Genomic DNA, 23,973 nt, shown 5'->3' with positions numbered 1-23,973 from the left:
TGTAGATATTCTACTAACTTCTTACTTTCCTTAATTTCTCGAAACTCATTATTAAACATGTTGTCCTGAAGCTCCCATATAACCATTAACTAACATCCTCATGATAATATCACACATTTCGATGATTCCTTACCTTTATATCACATAACTCCGGTGAATATTTTCCTCAGCTTACTTTTATCCTTTTTTTCTCTTTACACTCAATAATACCAATTAATAGTTCAACTCCTTATTCCTTCTAGCTAACTCTTTAGAAATCCAGTTACCCCTTCGTTGCTCCAAAACTCAAATTCCATTACTTTTTCACCGACATCATCCCACTCTTTCTTACCATGGATCTTCTCTTATTATGCTATCACTCACACTTGCCACTAATCTATCCATAGAATCAACGTTTAATGTTCAAACAATTGCATCTCCCTTTTTACATCTCTAGAAATCATAATTCATTTAATACCGTTAATTACCCAAGGAAATCACACAGTAGTTTCGTCTCTCGATAACACAAATTTCCAAACTCAGTCACTACTTGCAAATCCACGTCGCGACATGTCCCATTAAGTTCGCTATATACCACTATTTTCAAACGACCTTTCATTACATATGTTCTTACTCAACACTATTTCTAACCATCTCCCTCCATAATTTATTATACATCTCAGGTTGCTACTATCCACATCCTTTCTTTCAATCTTTTCATTCTCACGTTCCTTAAACTTACATCATGCCTTGCCCACATTCACTTACATTTTCATTACTCAACATACAATCATGTCACTCATCTCGTCTCACACAACATGCTCTATGCCTCAATTAAGTCTTACTAATCCCAACACATATAAATCATGTCCTCCCCACCGAACTCATACTCATCATAGGTGCCACTCTTTACACCACAAAATTGGGTAACTTACACGTCAAGACCAACATACATGTAAAACAATGCATAAAGAAGCAAAATAACGCCTTTGAATTAAACATAATATGCAACGAAGTCAAAAGATAAACATATGACCCAAAATAGGGGTCACTAGATCGAGTACAGGCCACTCGATCGAGTAAGGGACTTACTCGATCGAGTAGGTGAAGATCAGAAGCACGTAAAACAAATTACCAGGGCTACTCGATCGAGTAGCTAAGGTACTCGATCGAGTGCCCCCTTACTCTATCGAGTACCTAAGGCTACTTGATAGAGTACCCCCTTACTCTATCGAGTACCTAAGGCTACTTGATAGAGTACCCCCTTACTCTATCGAGTACCTAAGGCTACTTGATAGAGTACCCTACAGGTCAGAAACTTTTCTAAAACGCAACTTACCCTTACTCGACAGAGTAAGGCCTACTCGATAGAGTACCCCAAGACTTATAAATACGGAGTATTACAGATACAAAGTTGTGATAATGTATCCCCTTTTTATTGTAAATAGGGCCTCCACCAAGCAAGGTAAAGGAAAATAAAATCAAGCTTGAGAAACCATCTAGAAGCTAGGAATAGCTTCCATGAAGCTTTGCTTTTTTATTGTCTTATTTTAATTATGTTTCGGATTTTAGAACCTTTTAATTTCCGTGTTCGACATGGAAATGTATTTTGGATAATTGGTTGTATTTTGGATAATGGTGGCTTGGTTTGCAATCCAAGTCACCCGTTTTATCGTTTTATCCTTGTTCTAAAATTCGTCTTTACATGCTTGCTCATAGAAACATATGATTATTCACTTAAAGTGATCAAATAGATATTTATAATGATGAGATTCATTATATGTCCACATGCTTAAGGCTTGTGTATGATCATTTACAAAGTGTCATTGAGTTTATGAACTCTGTTAAAGGAATGTCAACCACCAAGTACACTTACAAAATCTAAAACAATTAGTCAAACCTATGAGATAGTCCTCCTTATACTTAAAATCATTATTTGTGTCGCATTAGCTATCTTTGAATCTCTAGTGTATTTATTCTAAAGATAGAGTGGGAGAAAATGAAGACACAACACCAAGATAAATTTTTGTACTTGTGTATACGAAATCTACGCAAGGAAGAATGATTTGAATAAAGGTATATCTATTTATATAGTATACCCAAGAGATGAGATCTATCGTCTCGAATAAAACTACATGACAAAAGAGACCAAGTGAAGTAATCAAAGGAATATTTTTTCAAGATTACTACACGAGGAGACCAAAAGAAAGTTTTGGAAGAAAATTGACTAATGTAAAGTCTTAACAAGAGTTTTGACTAGTTTATGATAAACTTTGACCAATAGTTTCAACCTTGATATTTACTTAAGAGCCTAAAATGAATCAAAGTAACATCCTAGAAAATAAACGAGATTTATGACTAAAGGTTACAAGAAATGATATACCGATATCCTCAATAGCTAATTTAAGTACTAACCACGCATATGTCATTACTTAACCTCATTATGAAAATGAAATGGTTAAACCTCCTTCCGAAAAGGGTATTTTGAAGGACGTGTATTAGATATTATTTATATTTAAAAAATGACATTGCTACGCATCATTATGATATGAATGAGTTAGAGATTAAAATCTCTTTCCATAAGGTTAAGATGAGACCACTTCAAAATAAGTATTTTGAAAGGATATGATGGGAACATATATGGTTTTATCTCAATAACTTCTCAAAACAATAAATTTTGATTCTTGAAATATCTCAATTGAGTAGTCAATTGCGGATCATGTGGAATTGAGTGGGAGTTGGAAATTATCATGTGAAGACATGGGATTTAGTGGGAGCAATCATCTTGTAAAAGTTTATAACTCATCACTCATTGAAGAATGACGAACTAATACCTTCCTTCACAAAGGAGTATTTGAGTTTTCAATTCTGGATGAAAATGGACTATGATGAATCCATTCACATCATGAGATGTTGGATAAGTATTGAGACATGCACATCGAATAAACGAGAAACGTAGGTTATTCATGTAAATAAAAACGGAATTGCCATTAGCAGTCATGGTCGTTCCTTGAACCTAAGAATGATTAATCTCATGATTATTAGTTACTAATGTTTCCGCCATTAGAATAATCATGCACATGTTCAAAATGAATCATATGAAAAAGAACATGATGATTCATTGGTAAGCCATAGAAGAAACGTCATGAATTCTCGAGGAGAATCCGATGAGCGTTTTTAGTGTTGGACGAAAGACTCTGTTATGTGTCAAGAGATTGCACATATTAAAGGAATCCAAACACGCGTAAGGATTTATAAAAATCCTAAACTTTTCAAGCTAAAAGGAGAAATAAGAAGTTTGGAAAGATACATAGTTGAATAAGAAGTTACTCAAAACTAATCTTTCCTAAAATGCTAGGACTTGTGAGAAGTGCTAGGCTAATCATCTTGACAAATTGTTGCAAGCCTCTACAAAACATATACCTAGTGCATTGTGTGTGGGTGGAGTACTTGATCAGTGCAAGTCATATCATTCACCACAAATTCGTTTGTTATGTGATAATCGACAAAGAAGTTCTTTCAAGAAAAGGAGCCGAAACCGAGGTTGTGAACCTAGATTTGTACTGGGTAAGGTTCATGCTATGGTAGATAACATGAACGTAAAGGAAAATGCGATAAAAAGAAGTTTGAACACATGGACACTTGATATGTCAAACTTCTATTGCAATTAATAAGTGTTTACACACTTACAATATGCATCACAAGGTTGTAATATAGTATTGACCACCCGAGTGTGATGTCGACATTTGTCGTTTGAGTTATTATTAACTCACCTTATACTTTGTTATATCCAAACGGGTTGTAGAGACAATTGAACCCCGTTAAAGTGAACACAGATTAGCATTGTATTTGCCCATAGTTACTTACATGAGGTGACGTCTCGAAGTGACTAGAGTGTGATGCGATTGATGGCAAGTCCAAGTGCCATAGAGTCATATGAGAATGACTAGTCGATCACATAGGCAGACTGTTAGTAACATTATGTCGGGCCTTATGACCGCTTATAGAGTTCTGGCAAATTTATATATTCTGGTCGTGGCGAGAGCTACTATAGTATTCAAATGAGTCGATTCTTTTGACTAAAGACTATTCGCCTAAGATGGCACAGTTTCAGATTAACTTTGATTTGTGTTACTACGACCTTCGTAAATGGGGTCAAATGGGCACATTTTGGGTTATGATGGCTGTGGCTAGTCGAAGGGAATGAGTGCGATAGGAATTCTCCACCCCTAGTCAGGGTTATAACAATACCTCAGGGCCACTCGAGGAGTAATGAACTGGAAATGCGTGGCCACGCTCGGAATGTATCCATGGTGGATAAATCCGGTCAATCAGTTGTTCTCCAGATCGAGGAAACCACTCTCGATATGATCGCTTGCAAGTACGACCTGAAAGACACCTTGCATTAGGTGGGAGATAGTAATAGGACAAGAGAATTGGTGACGCACACTTGTCGAGGACAAGTGGGAGATTGTTGGAATATGTGTCCTCCGACAATAATGCGATCACAACTGTTGATCATGATGATCACATGTTTAACTCTCATTTTAAAGAATACAATTGGGAAGTAATATTTTACTGCCAACTGGTCCACACATATCGGTAATGATTGGCTGACTAGAGTTTGACATTACTGTCGTGATACGGTGGTGACTAGTTTATCCCCTTAGGTCATACCTAAAGGATAACACTCTTAATTGATCATTTAATTAATCGTATGCAGATACGGGTTAATTAAATTTCTTAAAATATTGACGGACGATTTTGAAAGTAAAATTTACGTACCTCATTATAATCTGATTAAATAAGATACTGTCTAAGTAATCGAATTGTTTCATTACTTAGATGAAATTATTGTTTAAGGAAACAATTGAAATTGAATGAATTATTATAAATACAAGTTATTGTGATTTATAAATTGGTAAAATATTTTGCTACAAGCAATTATGAATTGCTAAGTCGATTTTTGTATATGACGTATTTTTATTAATACGTTGATTTTTAATATGTTAAAAATACATAACAAATTTATGTGACATATGACATGTGACATATGACAAATTGACAGTTTTACAAAGGTAAAATGGAGTCCATTTTATCCATATGTACCGAAATTAAGGGGAGTATTAGGATGATATTGTGTTGATTATGTTAGTGGTAAACATAATCCTTTCCCTAATAAACTAGCCATGCAACCTAGTGGTCATTGTGAAGACAGACTCATGCATGTATTGGCTCCCTTCTCTTCCCCCTTACCCGGTTGTTCATGAGGCAAAGCCAAGGGTTTTTGCCTTAAAATTTATCTTATACACTAGAATAATTTTTAGTGTATTAGCTCATTATTCATTCATCTAAAAATAAGAATAATTTTTAGTGTATTAGCTCATTATTTTGGGTCTATATTACACTAAATTAATATTATTCTAGTAATCATAATATTGATTTGATTAAGAGTTTGCCATGGGTATTTTACTTTGGGAGGAATTCTACACTTGAATCCTACTTCATCCATTAAGGAGAGCACAAGAACAAGAGAGTAGGAGAACTCTCTTGTGCCCATATAAACCGAAATACCAATGTAAGATGAACATTTCCCTTTTAATTGATTATTGTTTGCATGCATAAGATCACCATTTAATTTTATGACTAAATTAACATAAAACATATATGAATATGTTTTGCATATAGATCTAGTTTCCTAACATCATAGGCTTACCATTTCATCAAACATAACATGTGCATAGATTGACATAACAACAAACAAGCAATTTAATTATGGAAACATATTGGATTAAGCATGATTATTTCCCATGTTTATCTCCCTTAATTACCCACTAATCCTAGCTAAAAGACTACTCACGTATTATCATGGTAAACATGTCATTAATGGTGTCAATCATCACAACAAGTGTAAACATGATAAGAGAATGAGGAAATAAACAATAAAGAGGAAAGGGTAAAAGAATTAGACCAACTTGAGATGATTCCAAATAATAAAGCAAAGAATAAAAGAAGAGAACTTGATTGATTGATGAAGAGTTGTCAATTCTCCAATAATAACCCAATAATCTTCAATTACCCAATAATAAACTTGAATAATAAACTTGAACAATAATTAAGGAAAGATTAATGTGTAATTTGTGGAAAGATTAAAGAGTAATCTATTCTAATCTACTCCTAATCTAATCTATGAAGTATTTCTAATGTGGAGGCTTTCTACTCTCAAAACTTGATGCTTTGATTATTTACAAATGGGGTATATATAGTAGTGCTTCATTAGGTTATCTAAGGCTAAACTAGTAATTAACATTTGTGAGTTCTAGGTAGGGAATTGCTAGTCTTTCGGAGAGATGAGCATCTCAGCTAAAGACGCCATGATCCGCTTGTCTAGGAGGGGAATCCGCTCGGATTGTTGAAGGGGTGGACGAGCGTCTTTGGGTGAATCCGCTCGGATTGTTACAAGGGAATCCGAGCGTCTTTGAGGCTTGGATGCTCAGATTCTTTGGCAGAGTGTTTGTTTTCGTGAATTCCTTATCCTTGTAATGTTGGCCTTCGGTTCATGCCTTTCCTTCAATACTCGTTCAACCAAGATTGCAAATGTCCTTCCAAATAAGCTCAAGAGACGGAAATTTCCGCCTAATTGTCTCCTTTCCTACAAATCAAGCACAAAGCGATAGGAAAGCAAAATAGGAAGGTTTTGACGGATAAAATGGCCATAAAATGTTATAATAGTATGCAAAATAGGCTCAATTAGGGGACTAAATGTGCGCAAATATGAGTCACATCAAATATCCCCAAACCGAACCTTTACTCGTCCCGAGTAAAGAGGTGATAAAAACTAGACCTTTATTTAAACTATCCTACTAATATAACCGATGTGAGACAATTAGCGGGTCTTACTCCGCCCCTTCAACTCACAATAAGACAACCATGAGGTAGGATGCCTTCTTGCAAGGCAAGGTGGGTTTTGCCAAAATGGCGACACATTCAAACATTAAAGCACACAAAATCAAGTAACGGATGCATCTACAAAAGAATAGCCACTTTCCTCATCTAAGTGGCGGAAATTATCTAAAGGGGAAGCAATTCAAGGGTACACACTCCATCATAGATGTAATTTCTTTAAACTACTAAGCCTAGAAGGATACCAATAAATCGATAGAATTTGAGTTTCATTTGGGAGTTTGCTTTTGTTGTTTGTTTTTCCCCCCAATTTCTTGTGGCATATAACATTTGAGAATACTTTCTTTTTTCCATTTCTTTTTATGTTTGGCATTTTCAATACTTGACAACTTTTCAACTTTTTGCATTTTCTTTTTGAACATTTTCAAAGTCACCCCAATTAGTAACGAGGGTGTCTTATATTTGAAGCATATGAGTTTTCATTTTTGTTACTCCTCTTTTCTTTTGATGCATTTGCAAACTTTTTCTTTTCTTTTCTTTTCATTTATTGAACTCAGATTTGAATAATTTTTGTGCCCATTCCCTTTTTGATGACAAATTGTGTGGTAGAACATGGATGATGGATGCATGGTTTCAAGGGTCACCTTGGAATAAACGGTAGCCAATGAGTTATCACACCACAAGGTACTCTTGACTAGGCCTTAATCCATGGGTCAAAGGATACTAGCATGACACATCCTAGGGTGTTTTACTAGTATTCTATCAAGCAAAGTGTTAAGAAGAAAAAGCATCTACTAGGGCCTATATACACTTGTCAAGCTTCCCAAGTAGACGGTTTCACAAAATTTTTCCTAAATGCAACTATATGCCATGATGCAACTAACATATATACATCCTAATGCATATGCTTCTACCAACTAGTATGCCAAATAAGCTAAATGCAAGTCCTAAATTCACATTGTTTATACCGCATCAATCAAAATAAAGCCACATAGTCATCAACATAAAGAGGAAAAAGGAGATTGGAAAGATCATACCATGCGGTCTTCAATATCCTCATGTCTCGGATGTGGCATAGTCGATCAATGTGAAAATGGATAGACAAACACAATATATACAAATACACAATATATACACAAGACTACAATATAAAGGAAATGAACATGTTTTTGGGTTTTTTAATTTTTCAAATTTTTATGGTTTTTATGATTTTATGATATAAAAAGACATGTTTTTGTATTTTTCAAAAATTTTCAATTTTTTTGTATTTTTGGAATATAAATTCCCATCCGCCACTTTATTTTGGACATTGTCCTCAATGTACATGTAGGAGTAGGAATAAAAAGGAAAACATGTTTTTGGATTTTTGATTTTATGGAAATTGGAGTACAAATGCAATGATATGATATGAATGAATGCATTCTCTAACTAAATGCAATTCTATATGTCATATAGAACAAATGAATGAAATCTAAACTATACTATATGATGCATGTTCTCTATTAAGCTATGGTAACCTATGATCAAACCTCCCCAAACCGATTTAAACACTATTTCTAGTGTAGAAATGAACAGGATTGGTCATTAGTGACTATGCATGAATTCTAGTCTATATGCAACTATCTACATGAATCATGTGAGATATATTACAATGCAACTATACTATATGAACTAACTAATGCAAATGAGATATGGAATATAATACAAATGCAAGTGAAAGCTAAACTAAATGCAATGTATATACAAACGAGAGAGGGAGAGAAAAGTATCATACAAATGGAGGTGATGAGGTAGGCATCTTTCACTCGTCATCATCATCTTGAGGATAGCCATACCGGTGAGAACTTCCTCCTTGGTCATACCCTCCTCCTTGGCTAGAATGCCCTCCACCTTGGCCACCAAGATTCCAGGCTTGGTCCCCTTGATTAGGGAACAAAAGGTGTGGTTGGGCCCAAGCGACCCGAGGGCTATTAGGGTCAATATACCCTTGTTGTGCCATTTGATAGTATTGGGGATAAGGGGCCATGTAGTTATCGACCCTCCCTTCATGCACCCCGAGATCAACTCTATTCATAAGGTTTATCAGGTCATTAATGCCCGGGGTATCGGGGTTTTGCGGCTTGAATTGCGTATAAGGAGTAGGGTATGGAGGGATGGGAACATAGGAAGGTGGGGGAATAGGCCTTACCGGTATCCCACGAGGTATTTGTTGTTGGCAGGGTGCCTCTTCCCTTTGACGGGGATTGCCGATGATTTGGATGTCGAGAAGGTAACTCGGCCTAGGCGAATACGGGATCAATCGTGGGTCGGTACCCGGTATATTCCACCCCAAAAGAATAATGGAGGAGCACCCTTTCGTGAACCATTCTACACTCCCGCCTTCAGTGTAGGCACACCACCGGTGGTGGCTGAAGACGGCGTCCTCATCAATCAAAGTACTCCCCTCAAGAGGAGCATAAGTCCCACGGGAGTTGAACCTGGGGCAAAGGAAGTTAGCCAAGAAAGTAATTAGACCTCCCATCACGAAGGTCTTGAGTTGGGTGCTCCCTTGAGAAAAGTCATAGAACCTTGTAAGCATCTCAAGGAGGGTATTGAAGTTGTATCGCCTCGTCCCCCGAATATTTAGATAGGACTCAAGGAATGTTAAATCAATGAGAGTGCACCTATTGATGCGTGTCCTAAATATGATGTTTTACACCCTATTTTACACACATTTCAGAGCTCATTTGTGTAGTTTAGGCTACTATTTCCCCTATTTCCGTCTACTTTTGTGTTTTTATGTATATTGCAGAAATGTGAAGAATCCATCGGAAATCGAGCCGAATCCATCCCGAAGTGCTTAGCATTGCATTTGACATTGAGTAAAGACTCGGGAAGTGAACTTGGTGCGCGTTTCAAGGCCTAAAAGATAGAAAAAGCATGGGTGCGTACAAGTTGCGAAGTTTAAACAAGCGAAGAAATGCTTCTTTGCATTGCAGCCCTATTCAGATGACTATATCTCGAGTTATAGAGCAGATAATCGACTGATTCCACATAGAGGTGAAAGCTTATCCTCTTAGCTTTCCAACGCCGTGTAGAACGCCTGATTTGACCAAGTAACGAAGAAATGTCAGCTGTTTTAAGATCGGTGCGCGCTGCAGAATTCGCCAGAATGCATTACTGTACAGCACCCTGGTCGATCGACTGGTCCCACTGGTCGATCGACCACCCCACGATCTGACGTGCAAAATTAAGAACGAGAATTAGAAAGCCCAATGTAATTAGGTTTTAGGAAGAAGTTACGTAAGACCATCTATATAACGTAACCTGAGATTTGAGAATAAGGATCGGAAATAATTAATTAGGGTTCAATACACAGAATTGGATCTTGGATTATTAGTTTAGATTATTTTTTCGGCAATAAAGTTTATTTTTCGCATTGGATTTTGGTCCTTCCTTTCCAATTCTTCTTTACGGTATTCTTTGTTTATTTATTCAGTTTCGCTGCTTTAAATTCTTCCGTAGTTTAAAATTGCTAGTTTAGATTTCCCAAAGCCGAATTCTCGTTTCATGTTTGTTAATTATTTAGATAATTTAATTATGAATTCAATTGCTTTATTCGTAAATATTATTGTTGTTATTATCACCATTATGAGTAGCTAAGTACCTTTCCTAAGATGTGAGGGGAGCTATAGCGTAGAAGGCATTAGAATAGGTGACCCCGAATTAGGGCTTGGTCGGTCGACTGGGGTAGCTGGTCGATCGACCGACTCCGTGTTTGATTAGCATCGCTTGATTCGTTAAGTGCAATGTTTGACAATGAGACCGAGAGGAGATTTGTTAAATGCTTAGTTTTGACCAACCCGTAGATCGAGAGATAGGGGAGGGCATTAATTAATGAATTAAGACGACTAAATTGCTAAGATTGAAAGATAACTAATTTAGGCTTTAGGAATCACTCTTCAGGGCGAGAGCTAGTATTAGTGAGACCTGGGGACTAGTAGCATAGGCCGAAAGGAGCTACTAGTTAACTTGGACCGAGAGGACATGTTATGCCCATCCTATATGACTATATTTCGGACTTACCTAGGATTATGTGCCATTATAGCTATAGTGAACCGACCGTCTTATCTCCTTTTTGTCATTTGCTTACACTTATTTATATTATTTGCTTATCTATTTTTGCATTTAGACTTAGATATACTTCAAACCAAAACCCCCCAGAAATTCCATAGACTGAAATAAAACAACTTGACTCCTTACCTCCCTGAGGATCGACCCTTACTACCGCTTGCTAGTTGTAGTTTGGAAAATTATAAATATTATTTTTGATACTCACATCGACAGGTATCAAATTTTGGCGCCGTTGCCAGGGAGGCAGCGCTAGTTTTAGTTGTTTCTTTTTATTTTAGTCTATTCTCTAAGTTTAAGGGACATATGTTCCTTAAACTTTTCTTATCTTCTTCTTTTAGTTTCTTCTTATATGCAGGTCACATTGCGCTAGACAGAGACTATTAGAGAAGTTATTCCAGGAGGAAGGCTTGAGTACTCCTGATAGATGGAGAGCAGAAGCATAGCGCATCATTCTGGGCCTAAAGTTCAGGATATCCCAAAGGGACACACTCTCCCAGCTGGTACAGATGGTTCCTTTGAGCCCTGTCCTTCACATATAGATTTAGTGGAGAGGAACCAATTTAGTGGAGCTGGAGATGAAGACCCAACAAAGCATATGGAGGTTTTCATTGATTATGTCTGTTCTATTCCTCCACCAGAGGGCGTGACATAGGATCAGATCAAAGAAACTCGTTTTCTCTTTTCACTCCGAGACGCTGCTAGGGAGTAGTATAGGGATTTGGATAGAGAAGCTTTGGGTATTACTGATTGGAATTCATTGGCTCTAGCTTTTTACAAGAAATAATTTTCATCGTCCAAGACAAATGCAATAAGAGCCCAAATTACAAATTTCAAGCAATGGCCTGATGAGGAATTTCACGAATCTTGGACCAGATTAAAGAAGCTAGTCCGCTCTATTCTGCACCATGGTTTTCAGCAGTGGTATTTGTGCAACCAGTTCTACATTGGGTTGTACGATGACCACAAAAGTATTCTTGATGCAGCAGCTAATGGCCGGATCCAAGACAACATTGGTGATAATAAGGGTTGGAACACGATTTAAGAGATGGCCACACACCGTGCAGAATATGGTAATCCTAGGGGTAACACACGGTTGAGCTCGAATGATAATAGTGCTATCCTGGCACAATTGGAGCTATGAGTGTCAGATTTGATATGCTGGAGAAGAAGCAGGAGGAATTTAATTTTGAACAACAGTATATGCCTCCTTATGTAGCTCCACCATTACCCACTCCGCCGCAGCAACTATTAAATGATGAAGTTGCATAATTAACAAATTTAGTGCAGTTGCTTATGGTGGAAGTGCAGAAAAGTAATGCTGCGAATGAGGCCTCAATCACGGAGCTGAAGTCTCAATTTGCTGACTTAGATAAGAATGCAGCTGAAATTCCGGGTCAATTTCTTTCTCTGAATCAGTGTATAGAAACCGTACATGCAATGACGCTGAGGAGTGGGTCTACCCTTGATGGGCCCACTATGGTAGAAGGTGTTTCCAAGGGAAACGTGGCTGGAAAAATGACTGAAACAGCGAAAAGGAACAAATTAGAAAAAACGAACAGTAGCATAGGCAGTCGATCGACTGCAAAGGGCGGTCGATCGACCGCCTCCAGTCAACAGACGCGAGTTTCTGCTTCTGGAAAATCTGAAAAATTGAGCAACAGCGATGTTGGTCGATCGACTGACCACATTGGTCGATTGACCAGCTACAGTCCTTCAGTGAAAGTTGCTGATTCTGCTGAGAATTTTGGGGAAGAGGAGATCAGTCGATCGACTGACCTACATGGTCGATCGACTGATGGTGCTGCTGACAACGAACCTTCCCGTCCTCCTTTACCTGATAAGTTGAGGGAATTCTTGTTCGGAGGTAAGACGACCCCGCAATTTTTGAAGCAAGCTCCCAATGCTGATGGGACGATTCCAGCTCTGAAATATGACCCGACAACGGTCAATGGTTCATTCCTGAGACGGTCTGAAGAAGGTTCGAGCTACAACAAGGACAAAGTAGTGGATTTTCAGCCTAAGCCCACTGATGCCGGTATGAGAGACCTAGAGGAGAGAGCCAAGTTACTTCTGACAGCCCCATATCCAGAGAGACTAGTGCCTTTGAAGGATCAAGTATCTTTCGAAAATTTTTAAGTTGTTGTTAGAAGTTTGAATATTAAGGTTCCTTTTCTAGAGCTAGTTAATCAAGTACCTACTTATATGAAATTCATGAGGCAATTATTGTCTAAAAAGCGGTCGCTTGATAGGGTCGAATCAGTTGCTTTAACTGAAGAGTCTTCTTCTTATTTGACTCACACTGCTCCTCACAAGTTAGCTGACCCTGGTAGTTTTTCTGTTCCTTGCAAAATTGGTACCTTCTCAATTGAGAAGGCATTATGTGATCTAGGAGCTAGCATTAGTGTCATGGCATTGAGTCTAGCTAGGAAGTTGGGACTGACCAAGTTTACAGTTACTAATATGACTGTACAGATGGCAGATCGTTCTGCAGTTCAGCCAGTAGGGGTCTTAGAGGATATTCCTGTGCAGATTGACCGAGTCTTTTTCCCGGTTGACTTTATTGTTTTGGACATGCCAGAGGATGTTCAGATCCCAATTATATTGGGTGGACCATTTTTGCACACTGCTGGTGCAATAATTGATGTAGGGAATAAGAATCTCTCCTTCAAGGTGGGGAAGCTGTCAATTATTTTTGCCCAAACCCCGAAAAAGAAGGATGCTATGTGCCCTGTAACTTGCAATGTTGTGTCTGATAAGAAATCTTATGTTGTGTTACCTGATATTCCTGCTTCAGTGCCTGTGCCTATTCCTGCTATAACACCTCCACCCCAAATTGGGAGCAATATGGAGGAAGATTCTTCTGTTTTGACTATTGCAGAAACTGGTTTGGGGAAGGAAGAACAACCTGTTGTTCCAACTGTGAAGGAAACAATTACCCAGGGAGGTGGATTGGGATGTCTTAGTTACGGCACAAATGAGGAACCGGAGGAGAGCCCAACGAAGCAAGAGACGAGAAAAGTGTCGGAGAATGATTTGGAGTTCGATGAGCCGGATGATCCAAGAGCTTGGGAGGTTGCTAGAGCTGGAGATAACCCGCTAAGTAATCCAGATGTTGGAATAAAATGGAGACCTGCTAAGGAGATTCGTACCGTGGAGGGAACTTCCTATAGTCAGAAGCCGTGGTCGGAGCTATTCCACGGCTTGGGTGGATGAACTATTCATTTCATAGGCTTTTGAAGACCAATTTATTGTGTTTTAAGACTATTTACTGTTTTGGGTTTGCCCGAGACTTCGCTTTAATTTGGTTTGCTTAGGATTTATTTAGGTTATAGACTTTACATTTGGGTTTAGCGCAATTTTGGGCGCTGTATTATGTGCATTTGCAGGTTGTTAGACCATATTGACTCACGCTATTTGAGTTAATTCGAAGAAAGCACTGTCCTCGTCAGGTATACCAGTCGATCGACTGGCCTGTGTGGTCGATCGACTGACCACTGCGGCTACATGAGCTTCTATTTCAGATGCCCTGGTCGATCGACTGGCATGTGTGGTCGATCGACCGCTTCCCGCTGTTGTACCTGTTTTCGATCATTCCCCTGATGTGTTTGGTCGTTTTGTGGATCGTGAGTTGGAGTTTTAGGGAGTTTTTTTCTCTATCTTTTTCCTCTCACATTCATTTATCTCTTTTTATTCTCGGATAATGCGTGGTATTTTCTGTCCTTTCAGGTACTTATGGTAGCACTACTGGCTACTGAAACCTCCTAGCTCACGCTGGTTTGGGGAGGTTTCCTTTAGCTGCGCTTAAAATCTTGTGAGTTTCCCATGTCTCCTTCATGTCTTATTTAGTTATTTATCGCAAATTTCCATTTCCCTTGATTATTTTTCTCATATAATTTTGCACAATGAGGGCATTATATGATTTGGTTTGGGGAAGGGTTTTGCGTTGTATTCATTCTGCTTTGCATTCACGTTTACATTTTTGTCTTGCATTGTTGTTTATTTTCCTCTTATATACAAAAATCCAAAAAAAATTGAAAAAATTCATAAAATTCAAAAAATTGCACGTTTATTTTAGCATATAGGTCGAGTCGGGACGGCAGTATTTCAGTGATGACATTGCATTTTCATCTGTTTATGCCTAAGCCGTACTTAATTGACATGTTATTAGTAGAATCACATATGCATATTTTCGAGTTTTCGTTAATTTATTCGCTGAATCTTGAGACTTGACTTAGATTTTTGGCAAACTACATCATTTTTTGAGTTTTAGAGCTTTATAACTGGTATCATTCATGACCATTTTATCTAGGATTGTGAGTAGTTACTCCTTATGAGACATGTTACATCAATATGCATACATATGAACTTAATCTGCTTAATACCTGTATGCATTCGGTTTGTGGTTTGTGACACATGTGGTAGAGGTCCCCTTTTCTCATTTTACCCATAAACCTCACATAGCCAAATTGCCTTCTACCCCATAAGCTACATACTATATTTAACCTACCTTATCTGAGCTAGTATTGGTAGTTGTGGGACTGTATTTATTACATTTTGGTATTATTGCTCTTTATGAGAAGTTTGGTGGAATGTTGGAAAGGAGGAAAGAAAGAAAAAAAGAAATGAAAAAAAGAGAAGAAAAAATGAAAAGCAAGTTCGGCCTTTGGTCGGTCGACTGGACCCATGGGTCGATCGACCGTGCACTGCGAAAAAAAAAAATCAAAATCGCATAATTCAAAGTCTTTATTAAATGGCGATTTTTGCTCCCATGTTGTATTTGTATCTTGTGGGGAGTTGACTAATTGTGGAAATTGTGAGATTTGTGCTTCTAATTAGCATCGGTTGTATTGTTGAATCTTGAGTAAGAAAGTGGATGTAGTTATAATTTGGATCTGTAGTTAATAGCTTGGATTTAACTCCTCATATCCAGATTTATCTTAGCCCCTTCTTACCCATTACCTCACATATCCATATTTACCTCGGCATGTGTCATGGTCATTTGTTTGGTTGGAATGCATATGTACGGTTGTAGAGATTATTTTCATATTAGATTGCAGGCATGTTCTTATAGGTCGTAGTTAGGTGAGAGTCATTACAAAATTACTTCTTTCTATCTTTATATATACTCACATGTGCTTATGTGTGATATGAGCGACCTGTGAGAGTCCATAATGATAAGTCTCTAAATTTGATGGCTCAGCAGTTTTTGACGACTACATAACTCGTTTGCATGATTCATATCGCTAATTGATTGTTAGTTGTTGCATTAAATTGGTTTAGGTTATTCGGTTTGCATTTCGCTCTGAGATTGAACTCGTTCCATAAGTTTTAAGATCGAGTCTAGTTCTTTCTTGGGGACAAGCAAGGGTTTGGTTTGGGGAAGTTTGATGCGTGTCCTAAATATGATGTTTTACACCCTATTTTACACACATTTCCGAGCTCATTTGTGTAGTTTAGGCTACTATTTCCCCTATTTCCGTCTACTTTTGTGTTTTTGTGTATATTGCAGAAATGTGAAGAATCCAGCGAAAATCGAGCCGAATCCATCCCGAAGTGCTTAGCATTGCATTTGACATGGAGTAAAGACTCGGGAAGTGAACATGGTGCGCGTTTCAAGGCCTAAAATATAGCAAAAGCATGGGTGCGTACAAGTTGCGAAGTTTAAACAAGCGAAGAAATGCTTCTTTGCATTGCAGCCCTATTCAGATGACTATATCTCGAGTTATAGAGCTACTAATCGACTGATTCCGCATGGAGGTGAAAGGATATCCTCTTAGCTTTCCAACGCCGCGTAGAACGCCTGATTTGACCAAGTAACGAAGAAATGGCAGCTGTTTTAAGATCGGTGCGCGCTGCAGAATTCGTCAGAATTCATTACTGTACAGTACCCTTGGTCGATCGACTGGTTCCAGTGGTCGATCGACCACCCCACGATCTGACGCGCAAAGTTAAAAACGAGAATTAGAAAGCCCAATGTAATTAGGTTTTAGGAAGAAGTTACGTAAGACCATCTATATAACGTAACCTGAGATTTGAGAATAAGGATCGGAAATAATTAGGGTTCAATACACAGAATTGGATCTTGGATTATTAGTTTAGATTAGTTTTTCGGCAATAAAGTTTATTTTCCGCATTGGATTTTGGTCCTTCCTTTCCAATTCTTCTTTACGGTATTCTTTGTTCATTTATTCAGTTTCGCTACTTTATATTCTTCCGTAGTTTAGAATTGCTAGTTTAGATTTCACAAAGCCGAATTCTCGTTTCATGTTTGTTAATTATTTAGATAATTTAATTATGAATTCAATTGATTTATTCGTAAATTTTATTGTAGTTATTATCACCATTATGAGTAGCTAAGTACCTTTGCTAAGATGTGAGGGGAGCTATAGCGTAGATGACATTAGAATAGGTGACCCCGAATTAGGGCTTGGTTGGTCGACTGGGGTAGCTGGTCGATCGACCGACTCCGTGTTTGATTAGCATCGCTCGATTCTTTAAGTGCAATGTTTGACAATGAGACCGAGAGGAGATTTGTTAAATGCTTAGTTTTGACCAACCCGTAGATCGAGAGATAGGGGAGGGCATTAATTAATGAATTAAGACGACTAAATTGCTAAGATCGAAAGATAAGTAATTTAGGCATTAGGAATCACTCTTCAGGGCGAGAGCGAGTATTAGTGAGACCTAGGGACTAGTATCATAGGCCGAAAGTAGCTACTAGTTAACTAGAACTTAGAAGACATGTTATGCCCATCCTACATGACTATATTTCGGACTTACCTAGGATTATGTGCCATCGTAGCTATAGTGAACCGACCGTCTTAGCTCCTTTTTATCATTTGCTTACACTTATTTATATTATTTGCTTATCTATTTTTGCATTTAGACTTACATATACTTCAAACCAAAACCCCTCAGAAATTCCATTGACTGAAATAAAACAACTTGACTCCCTACCTCCCTAAGGATCGACCCTTACTGCCGCTTGCTAGTTGTATTTTGGAAAATTATAAATATTATTTTTGATACTCACATCGACAGGTATCACCTATCTTGTTCATATCTCCCATTGATGGTGCCGGCTACGAAACGTTCGGTGATCCAAATCACCGGGTGTTGGATAGCGAAGGTATAGCACTGTTTTTGGTGGATGAAATCCCTCCCGGAAATAGCCTTCCAAAGTAGGTCCACATCGAAATCAGCGGGTTTGTCGGTAAAGTCGGTTGGTACAACAAGACTGAAAATGTGAGCAAATTGGTCAAGTGTGAGGCCATGGTCTAGGTTTCACAACCGGAACTACATGCTCACATTGGTTCGATTGTTCGTGTGTAATACTACGTATTTATGAGTCTCTGGGTACTCTATCGAGTAGGCCTTACTCTGTCGAGTAAGGGTGAGTTGCAGTTCAAAATAGTTTCTGAATTGTTGGGTACTCGATCGAGTAACGTGGATACTCGATCGAGTAAGGGGGCACTCGATCGAGTACCTTAGCTACTCGATCGAGTAGCCGGTTTACGGGGGATGATTTTTCGGGTTTTGTTAATAATGCGATTAGAGTATATATTACTTCCGTCATTGTTCTTTAAACGTTTTTTAAAACCTAATCACTGTGAGAAGAGAAATCAAACTACGTCATTCGCTTTAACTGCATTGTTGGCAAATCCCGGAGCTTGGAAGGTCGGATTTTATCTTTCTTGATACCTTTGTGATCCTTGCGTCGAGGGTAAGACCTACGTACCATTTTTATAATGTTTTCTTAAAGTTAGTTAAACCCTAATTTGGGGATTTGGGGGTTTTGTTGTTTGTATGATTGGTAGTGATTATATGTTTGTATGTTAGGAGGAGGATTCGTAGAGGAAGCGTTTTGATATCAGCTGTGAGATCGTCTGATTGTGTTGTGCTTTCCAGGTAGGGTTTCCCTAATCAGTATTAGTTTCATAATGCATTGTTGGTGTTGTGTAATTGCTGATTATTATCTTATTGGTTTTATGACGGTTGTTGATTGATTGTTGTTGATGGTTGTGATTGTTTGTCTCTGGTTCTCGAGATGCGTTCTCGGCTGAGTGGAGTCACTTGCGGGAGTGGCTTCACGCCCTAGTTTCGCCCTCCGTGGAACCCGCCATGGGAAGGGATGTGCACATTAATGGGACAGGGTTATCGCTCGGTATGATGAGCGGGGATTTAGTGGGTACGGCTGCGGTCCCCCATTTGGGTCGGGTCCAAGTGGACGTCGGTGTGAGAGATTGATTGGTGTGGGTGATTGTGTGTGACTGTTTGAGCTGTGTTGTTTACTGTACTGTTGATTATATAAATTGTGTGATTAGTACTGACCCCGGTTAATGTTTTAAAAATTGTGGTGATCCATTCGAGCATGGTGAGCAGTTATTGAGCAGGTATGAGTGGAGTTACAGGGATAGCTGGGATGTGCCACGGTCTGATGATAGAAGTCCTCCGCTGTAGCTAGTAGTTTAATAAACATTTCAGTTAGCTGATTAGACAGTTGGTTTGAAACATGTATTCGTATTTTTGGTTTTGGTTTTGAGATTGTAACCTTTCGCTAAAGTATTTCTATTTAAATGTTGTTTCATTATTGTTTATTTGATTATCATTGCCTCGGGTAATCGAGATGGTACCATCCTTATACCTGGGTGGTCCTGGTAAGGCACTTGTAGTATGGGGGTGTTACAAAATGGTATCAGAGCGACGGTCCTGAAACCTGTAACCAATGAATCCATGAATATAGGGAGTCAATTAAAATGAACCCGGGGTAAAGGTTGTAGGAGCTAATGCAAAGGCTTGGGAGACGTCCTAAAGTCGCGAAATCGCCATACAATTTTGAACCGGTCACTTGGGGGGTGTATGTCAAGGTCGTATGTGTTGTTTGTTAGCTTGTGTGTGGATGTGATGAAGTATGTTGTAATTGTTGGATGTTTGGAGTAGGAGGTTGAGTTTGTGAACGAAAGGTTGATGAAGTATATAGAACTATTGTTTGAACATGAAGCATGTTGGATGTTTACTATGTGGCGTTTGATAACATGATATAATTGTTTTGTTGATCGTATGAAAATCTTGGTAGATTCGCATGCTTAACTATAGTATAATGTTGAGTTTATAAAGTTGTGTAGTATGTTGGGATATGATATAGCATGCGGGTAGCATATTCGAGTTAGCATGACTCGATCGAGTGGGTCTGAATCGATCGAGTGGGTATTTGACGGTTTTGCAACCAGAATCGTGTTTTCGGGCACTCGATCGAGTACCTCGGGCACTCGATCGAGTAGGGGTGTGCTACTCGGTCGAGTATGTTAGAGATCAGAAGGTCTGTTTGGGGTCTGATGTCGAGGCACTCGATCGAGTATGGTGGGCACTCGATCGAGTAGCCTCTTACTCGATCGAGTAGGGTTAGACACTCGATCGAGTGTGTTCTGGGCAGTCCGCCTTCGTGTTTTGGTGTTTTAGTACGTATGTTTATGTCTACCCTTTCTTATATAGTTTCAAGATGCCTCCCAAGAGAAACGCTTATTATGCGAGAGCTGAGACCATGAACATAGATGATGTCGTTAAGATGTTGGAGCATCAAGATGCTCTTACAGATGCCTTAAAGAAAGTGGGAAAGGACAAGGAGGTTGATCACTCTAAGATCAGTCTCTACATAGCGAGGTTCAACCAAAAAGAGTACAAGGGGACCGGGGAACCAAACCTTCTTGATAACTGGCATCATGAGATGGAGAATATACTAGACCTGGTTCACTGTCCTGATGAGATGAGAGTAGAGCAAGCTGCGTTCTACCTGAGGGAAGCAGCTGGCGAGTGGTGGAATAAGGTAAATGTGAGTGCTAGGGAGATGTATGCGAACCAGGGCTTGCCTGTTATACCTTGGGAAGAGTTTCGGAGGGCTATAAGGAAGGAGTTTGTACCGGAACATGTGAGGAGTAAGCTGAGAGAGGAGTTTGATGGGTTTAAGATGACATCTGACATGTCTGTGGCAGAGTACTACAAGCAGTTCAATGAGAAGTCTAGGTATGTTGAGGATATGGGTTTGAGTGAGGAGAAATTGGCGCTGAGGTTTGAGAAGGGGTTGACCCCAAAGATCATGTATAAGCTACCTGTAGGAGTCCTTACTGATGTTAAGGAAGCTTATGAGAGGGCTGGGAGAGCTGAGAGGTTAGTGGAGATGGCTCAGGAGAGAGTGGGTGTTGAGAAAAAAAAGGCGGAGAGTGAGGGTGGAGGCCAATCTAGTCACAAGAAAGGCAACCACAATCAAGCTAAAGGGTTTTCTTCTGGGTTAGGGTTCAGTGCTGGGGCTTCCTTTGGGCATGGCCGTGTGAGTGGTAGTGGTAGTTGAGGGATGACCTGCTATAGCTGTGGCGGTGTAGGCCACAAGAGACCTGAGTGCACGAGTATGCCTTGAGCTTTTCAGGGATCAGCTCGGGGGAGCTATTCTCAGGGACCTGCACGGAGTTATGCGAGCAATAGACCGTCTGGGTCATGGTCTAACCGGGGAAGTCAGAGCTATCAGGGTGGAGGTAACCGTAATGGCGGTAATTCTTATCAGAAACCAGCTACGAACAACAACAACAATCAGGGGTCGGGTGCTAAGCCGACCACATCGGCCCAAGATCTTGTCAGAGAGGTGGACAGAAGACCGTGGAAAGTCTGTTCATGATGGACAAGAAAGCGCTGAGGATGATGCACATGTTATCACTGGTACTTTTCTTGTTAACGGTATTCATACCTTTGTTTTGTTTGATTCGGGGGCATCTCAGTCGTTTGTATCTTCGAGTCATGTTAAACGGTTGGGTTTGAGGGTATATGATTCTGTAAGCGCGAAAGTTTTTATACCTTCGGGTGAGTCTGTATCATGTGGGAGGTTGTTTAGAGATGTGTCTATGATAGTTGGGCAAGTTGATCTACCTGTAGACTTGCTAGAGTTTCCTTTTGACGGTTTTGAGATGTTAGTCGGGATGGATTGGTTGGGAAAGTATAAAGCTAAGATAGACTGTCATCAAAAGAAAGTGTCTTTGAGAGGGCCTAAGGGTGTTAGTGTGTCTTATCGTAGGTTTCTAGTCAAACCCAAAGTTAAGTTGATTGCAGCTGTCACCTTGAAGTCTTATCTGAGGAAGGGATGTCCTTTGATCTTGTGCCATGTGAGAGATGACCGCATAGAGAGTCCGACAGTTGATCAGATACCAGTGTTGGGAGAGTTTGCAGATGTTTTTCCAGAGGAGATTCCGGGGTTGCCACCGAAGAGGGAGATAGATTTCACGGTTGAGTTGAAACCGGGGACGGGGCCAATCTCTAAGGCACCGTACCGGATGGGTCCTAAAGAGATGGAGGATCTCGGAAAAGCTAGATTGATGATCGATAGAGAAGGGATACATTAGACCTAGTGTATCGCCGTGGGGAGCACCAGTTCTTTTCGTGAAGAAGAAAGATGGGAGTCTGAGGTTGTGCATAGACTACAGGGAGCTGAACCGAGTGACGGTGAAGAACAAGTATCCTTTGCCAAGGATAGATGACCTGTTTGATCAGTTGAGTGGTGCATCAGTCTTTTCTAAGATTGATTTGAGGTCGGGCTACCATCAGGTGAAGATTAGAGAGGTGGACATACCAAAGAGAGCCTTCACGTCGAGGTATGGCCATTACAAGTATGTGGTGATGCCGTTTGGGTTATCTAATGCACCGCCTGTGTTTATGGATTTGATGAACAGAATCTTCAGATAGTTTTTGGACAAGTTTGTGGTGGTGTTTATCGATGACATCTTAGTCTACTCTAAGACTAAAGAGGAGCATGAGGAGCATATGAGGATTATGTTGCAGACTTTGAGGGAGCATGAGTTGTATGCTAATCTGTCCATGTATGAGTTCTGGTTAGAGAGAGTTGCTTTTCTGGGGCATGTGATCTCTAAGGAGGGAGTAGTTGTGGATCCGGCAAAGATTGAGGCAGTGACAAAGTGGGAAGCACCAAAGAATGTTGCTGAGATCAGGAGTTTCTTGGGTTTAGCTGGATACTACAGACGGTTCATGAAAGATTTCTCCAAGATAGCTAGACCTATGACAGCTTTGATAAGGAAAGAGAACAGGTTTCGTTGGGATGAGAGTTGTGAGACGGCGTTCCAAACATTATAGGAGCGTTTGACCACATCTCCTATCTTATCATTGCCTGAAGGGATCAAGAACTTTGAGGTATATACAGATGCCTCCAAGAATGGGTTGGGATGTGTGTTGATGCAGAACGGTAAGGTGATTGCCTATGCTTCTAGGCAATTAAAACCGTATGAGGAGAACTATCCTACACATGATCTAGAGTTGGGTACAGTGGTGTTTGCTCTCAAGATATGGGGACATTACCTTTATGGGGCGACCTTTAAGGTATTTTCGGATTACAAGAGTCTCGAGTACATCTTCACTCAAAAGGAGTTGAACATGAGACAGAGGAGGTGGATGGAGCTGATTGGCGATTATGACATGGATATTATCTACCATGAAGGGAAAGCCAATGTTGTTGTAGATGCTTTGAGTAGGAAGAGTGTACATTCCCTATGTACAGCTCTATCTTTGATGAGGTTGAGAGATGAGGTGGGGAAGTTTGGGATACATATGATGCAGAGAGAGGATGCTCTTGGAGATTTGACAGTACAGCCTGATCTTTACGATGATATTCGCAGTAAACAGGCTCTGGATCCTAAGATGGTTGAGTGGAGAGCTGGAGTAGAGAAAAGGACAGTGTCTCGATTCTCTATTCATACAGATGGTAGTTTGAGGTTCGATGGTAGGTGGTGTGTCCCTAATGATGAGGAGCTGAAAAAGAAAATCATGACAGAGGCACATTGTACACCGTATTCAGTACATGCAGGTGGTGATAAGCTATACAAGGATTTGAAGAACACGTTTTGGTAGCCTGGGATGAAGAAAGAAACAGCTGAGTTTGTGGCTCGTTGTTTGACATGCCAGAGAGTTAAAGGGGAACAGCGACGA

Source organism: Silene latifolia, chromosome Y, assembly GCF_048544455.1.
Source record: "Silene latifolia isolate original U9 population chromosome Y, ASM4854445v1, whole genome shotgun sequence".
NCBI lineage: Eukaryota > Viridiplantae > Streptophyta > Magnoliopsida > Caryophyllales > Caryophyllaceae > Silene > Silene latifolia.
Note: the sequence above shows the minus strand (reverse complement) of the source record.